Source organism: Manacus candei, unplaced genomic scaffold (genome assembly GCF_025592945.1).
Source record: "Manacus candei isolate 608988 ecotype Guabito, Panama unplaced genomic scaffold, ASM2559294v1 h1tg000037l, whole genome shotgun sequence".
Classification (NCBI taxonomy): Eukaryota; Metazoa; Chordata; class Aves; order Passeriformes; family Pipridae; genus Manacus; species Manacus candei.
Genome location: NW_026138085.1, coordinates 9,362,046 through 9,368,045, shown reverse-complemented (window position 1 = coordinate 9,368,045; position 6,000 = coordinate 9,362,046).

Genomic DNA, 6,000 nt, shown 5'->3' with positions numbered 1-6,000 from the left:
AAACTTAACTTTACTATCAGAATACATCTGGTAGTGGTCCAAGATAGACATCAATTAACCTAACCATTCACTTAAAAGCCACTTTGGAGGAAATTTGTCAGTGTGGGACAGAAACAGATGGCTCTGACCACCAAGAGGAGCGATAGAGGATAGAAACAGCACTTAAAGTACACACCTCCAATTACTATGATATTGTCTATCTTTTAATAATGAGAACAACACAACAGGGAGGTATACGAGCTTTTAATAACACTTAGCGAATGAGCTGGCTTGCAAAACAGCTGCACGTCCTTTTGTACTTATAATGGCTTGACAACATTTCCTTTAGAGGGCTGTGAAATTTTCCTTGCCTGGCCCGTTAATCTTAAAAGCAAACGCTGCTTTTCAGTGAGAAAGCTGCACAAACTGAGTGTCTCTGCTTGTGCACTGCCATAGCGTGAGACACGAGCTGAGCAGTGTTTGTCAGAGCCCTGAAGCAACAGAGTCATCCATTAATGAATCCCAGTAGCTTCTGAGGCCAGTCAGGCTTCTGAAAAACACAGCCTTGGTCAGGTGTGGATTTATGGGGCTAGTTACTGTTAAAAAGCTTGCGGACCCTCCGTGAAGTACCATCTCATAATTAAGGTTTAATTGGGTTTCGAGGCACAGTTCCACTTGCAGGATTGTGCAGTAACTTCCTTTCAAGCCTCATTCAAATGTAACACCGGCTCTAGAGCACGTTTATTAGAAGAAGGAAAAAAAAAAAGAAGCCCCCATTTGCAGAGGATGTTTCAGTTCTAGATAGGTTTTAGAGATTTAAACACATGCATTGTTTGATCTGGGCTCTGAGTCCAAACAATGATTCATATGTATTAATGGGAAAGCCCATAATAGCTTTGCCCCGGGTGTGTACAGAGTGATAGAAATTCTAATGTATTTTAAAATTAAACTTGACCTACAATCTTGCTTCAATCTCAGATCTCTACAAAGGCATTAATTGGACTTATTCAACTAATTACTTGTTATTAAACTAGTGTAGAGACTGTAAAGACTTGGACAAGCAATTATTTTATATAGTCGACAGCCTGAGTTTTGGCAATATTATCTGAACTGGGATAAAAGTTCTTAAACCTTCAGAAGCCGAGCCTGCGGCAGCCAAGCCTATGGAGCCAAAAGATTATGCCAGTGTTCTCATGGGTTTTATTTTGTTATGTAGAGTGAAATTATGCCAAAATGTTATGGTGCTGTATCAGGAGTTGTGTGCATCTTCTGTGTAGAGAAACATGGGACTTCGGCATTGTAACCTAAGCAGCAGTGGGCAGATACACCCACATCTCAGTGAGAGAGATGATCACTGTAACAGCTCTAGAAGCAAAAGATTTAATTTGTCTAGGGAATGGAAAAATTTAAAAAACACCCAGTGTTTCCAGCTCATGACCAAGCCAGAAATGTTAATTTCTTATTTTACCATGTGTTCACTGTGAGTTGCTGACAGCACTCCCAGAGCATGAAATAAAGTTAATGACTTTAGTTTGCATAAAGATAGTGCTCCTGCACATCTTTGGGTGGCTATGATCACTAAGAAGGGTGAGGACTAAACCTTTGTTCTGTTTTGGGGGTTAGTGATGATCCTTTTGTCAAGGACAGGAAGAAATAAGGTTTTCTTTTCAAGCGAAACAGTATTTTAAAAATTAACTTTTAGAAACATTAAGGAACACCCTCTGGTCTACACAAGGTTTAAAAAGTTGAAGGACTCGGCTCTGATGAGATCAGCACTGTCTGTCTGCTGTATAACTGATAAATAATATAGTTAACTGCATAGATACAATCTTGAAGTGTCTCAAAGGAAAATCTTTAGCTAATTTTTCATCATAACACAATAAAATTATTTCTTTTCCACCAAACGTTTTGGTTCCATAGAACCAGTGTTTTCCAGTGGAAGCCTCTTCACCTGAAAATTGTTTGGCTGAAGTGAAGTACACCAGTTCCAGTTGCATCTTCTGGTGATAAAACCATGTATTTCTGTAGCTCCATCCCTTAAGGTACCCAACTGTTTCTCAAACACACTCCCTGTGTGGTCAGAAAATGCTATTCTCATTTGGCAGCAAGGAAACTGAGTCACAAAGGTGCTCAGAGATTTTCCTAAGGGGAACAGGAAGTGCACGAAAGGGCCGGGAACCAAATCCCGGCTTCCCAAGCTCATTAACCCGGCTCTTCAGATGTAATGACTTACTAAGTTGACCAAATACAATTTCTGCCTCTCTAAGCTGTACCTTCGCTATATATGTGGACCATTCTGCTTTGAACAGCTTCAGAGCTCTCTGACAGGAGTTTTAGATTATTAAAAATTAAAAATGAGGACATTTAGAAGGTGAAAAGCTTTCTTTTATTTTGCAGTCTCCCTTTTCTCTTTTTCCTTCTGGAGTCTAACAAGTTCCAAATGTTCTGGAGTGTCTATTTTTGTTGAGTTTTGGATTGAAAGTGTTGTTCTTGTACATTGCTACAGTAAAGTGTTTACACAGAAAACAGTCTAGTCTGGAAAAGTAACAATTTGTTCACAGGATCATATAACATATTTTCCCAAATGGGCTCTTGGGAATGAGAGCAACCAATCCGCCTTTTCTCTGCAATGAATTTGCAATCTCTGATTTCTCTTTTCACCCATGAAATCTTCATCCTGCTCCCAGTGCCAACTATAGTCTGTCCTGCTATTAACAGCAACAGCAATAAAGGAAAAATAAACTCCTTTTAGTGTGCAAGGCTTTTGGAGAGCAGCACAGAGCAAACAGCTCATTATACTTGCGAGTCAGCATCTTAAGAAAAACACTGGCAGCCCAGGGAAAGAAGGAAGAATAAAAATCCCATCAGAAAAATATTCTGTACTCTGTATAATCCCTCTTTGCAACTCCTGAATTTAGACTCCTTTATTAAAGGGAATGAACAGTGTACATGCAAAGCTGTACGTGGTTTCCCTGTTTGTGCATCCAAGGTATGACACAATAAGGACAAATATCCGGAGGCAGGTTCAGAGACATTGAGTCTAGATCTTTAATTAATAGCTGGAGATCAATTACATAATACCTGAGCAAATAGACACGTGCATTTATTATCTGAAAACAAGAACTCTGCAATTATGGTCATAAAGAAAATGTCAGAAAACAAGAAGCAACAAATACCCATTGTGGAATTAATAAGAACAGTAGTTCCCCTCCAGTGGTCACTGAGTAAGCAAACATTCTGGTTAAATAAACTGAAATGGAGCATATCTGGGCAACACACTTATGTGCTGGGTCAAAGCAGAGGTTAAATAAAAATTTGTTTTAAAAAGACCCAAAAGAACACAATATGACTCCCACCCCGTGCACCACATGTTGTTAAAGGAGCGAAGAGGAGCGTTGGGCACTTTCATGAGCGCGCTGCGTGGCTTTGAAGTGGAGCTGTATGGAAAGCAGGGAGCATTCGTGTTTACCCCGGGCTCTTAGCAACTTCCCTGCTCATAATTAATCTCTGGCACTGGGGAAGTATCGGCACCAGGCAGCCAAACACAACTCAGCCCTGCCAACACCATGGTGACGGGCTGACCCTTTCAGAGCACATCAGCGTTAGGATTTCAAAAAGGGCAGATTCTCAAGGTCGATGTTTATTTCATGTAAACCAGCCACCTGAGGTTTCTGAGGTGCTGATCCTTAATTGGTCATTACAATAAAAACATAGGAGTAATTTCATATTAAACTGATGCCTCAGCATGTAACCCCAATTTAGGTCACTTCATGACCAATGGATATTTTCAACTTCAAATGCATACTTGCATGTCTACTACATAGCTAGATGTATTCAGCCACTTCTGAATAATTATTGCTGCTACATTTTAATAAAAAACACAAACCAACCTCTAGGAGTTGAGTTGGAAAGATTTATAGCACATATTCTCACAGCTCTATGGTGATTAATACAGACAATGATTTTGGGGGCTATACAAATAGCCCTCTGTACTCATGTGAGAAGGAACCACATATTGACTCTAAGTTCCCTCAGCAGGAATGATTCACAGAGGTAAAAAAGAGGGGTTTGTGACTGTAAAAAAGGCTCTACCCACCCTAAGTGTGAGTGCCTATTGAGGCTGAAGGGAATCCAGCTGCACACAGAAGTGTTAATACAAGTGATCAGCCCTGAAAAGAGATGTACTTTATGCAGATTTCCCTCCGAATTATATGCACAGACATTCTGCAGAGTTTAACAGACACCAGTTTCAATCTCTCCTAACTTCACATCTCTTTACATTTCCAATATACCTAACTAATCCAGTTATTAACCATAAAAATAAATGACTTGTATAGATTATGTAACAATAACAAGGCAGCATGAGTCACTTTTCTTTGTTCTCACTCACTAGTGAGCAGCAACATGGGCTCATTAAGCAGGTACCAGAAGTTCAATATGGAGAAAACTCAGATCTCAAGGCTAGATAATTTGGCCTCTATTTGTTTGCCTTTGTTCTCTTTTGTTTCCAGATTAAAAGGGCACCATGTACTTTTAGTTTCTTCATGTAAAATAGACACTGGGGAGCTGTTCCTTCACTGACAACTGAACAGAGATGGGTTAGAGCCTACACAGTTGCTGCTCAACTTGCATTTACAGTTCAATTTAGATGGCATAGCTAGAATTCAATTTGCCCCAGGAGCATTAGGAAACCGACCCCACTGACATGCACACAATGAGAAACTAAGTCACCAATCCTTTGCCACAAACATCCAAAAGCTTTCATGAGCAATCAAAGACTTATTGTGGAAAGGGCACAATCTCAGGCTCTGTAGCCACAACATCAGGGTAATGACTACTCCCAGCTCCAAGATGCTCTGATCTGGTTGTGTTTACTTGGTTCCTTTGTGAATGACACAGACCCTGAACACCCCCATCCTCCCACACAATCCTGTACACAAATTGATGGAAACAGCCTCATGGACATTGATACAGCTGAACCTTCTATTGAGTGGGAGGAGGATGATTTGATCTCTTGAAGTGCTGCCAAATCCTTGTGGGGAGCAACTATCCCATTTATAGATGAATACAAGATTACACAGCCTCAGGAAGACCCCAAACCACCCAAAGCCTGGAATATTTCTGGTCATGGCTGGATGGTGCTGGGAAGAATTGTTGCACAGCAGAGTATTCCCCCACCTCAGAGCAGGATGGTGTTTGGACCATGGGGCTCCAGTGTGACACACTGGAGTTCAGCAGCAGTAAGAGTTTAGGTATTTACTCCTATCCTACCTCTTCTATCCCATTCCTCTTCCCCATCCTGTAGGTATCACTTTTCTCACTTGTGCCAGCACAGATATTTCAGGACTTGGTCATGGAACCAGAACAGGAGGTTCACTTGACTTAGGGAAAAACTGGAAAAAAAAAAAAGCCTTTTTACTTATTTCAGTCAAATATTTTCAGTTTCTTGAGAGACATGACTGAGGAAGCTGCAGGGCAAAGGGATGGGTGCCTAAAGGTAGGGAATAAGAAGAAAGGTGTCATTAAGAGACTTAACTCTTTTTTTTGCAAATACGTGGCCTGAGGAGACCTAATGGAGGTTGAAGATCTGAACATTCCCAGTAAACCTGGCAGTTTTTTTACTTTCAGATGCTATTGCCTCAAGTGTTGCTGAGAACCAGCCTATTAAAGCATGAAGCCTGATTCAAAATGAAAATTCCAAAAAATAAGCAATCTGAGAAAGCTTTCCTCAGTTTCAGACTTAAAATAATTTAATGTTTGTTTGAAAAAAAACCCCAAACCATGGCAAATAGGGAAGTGCTACATTTTCACTTTCAACCAAAATGAAAATTTGATCACTGACCAGTTTGGTGATCTTCAGATTAAACATCTGGATCAATTTTCAGTAAAGTTTTCAAAGGTCACTTCATATTAACCAAAAATGCAGTAAGCAGTTCTTAAAACAGTTCATCATCAAGACAGCAAAAATCTCATAGTTTATCCCATGGGTTTGCCACCAGTAGGGGAGTCTGATTTCAGACT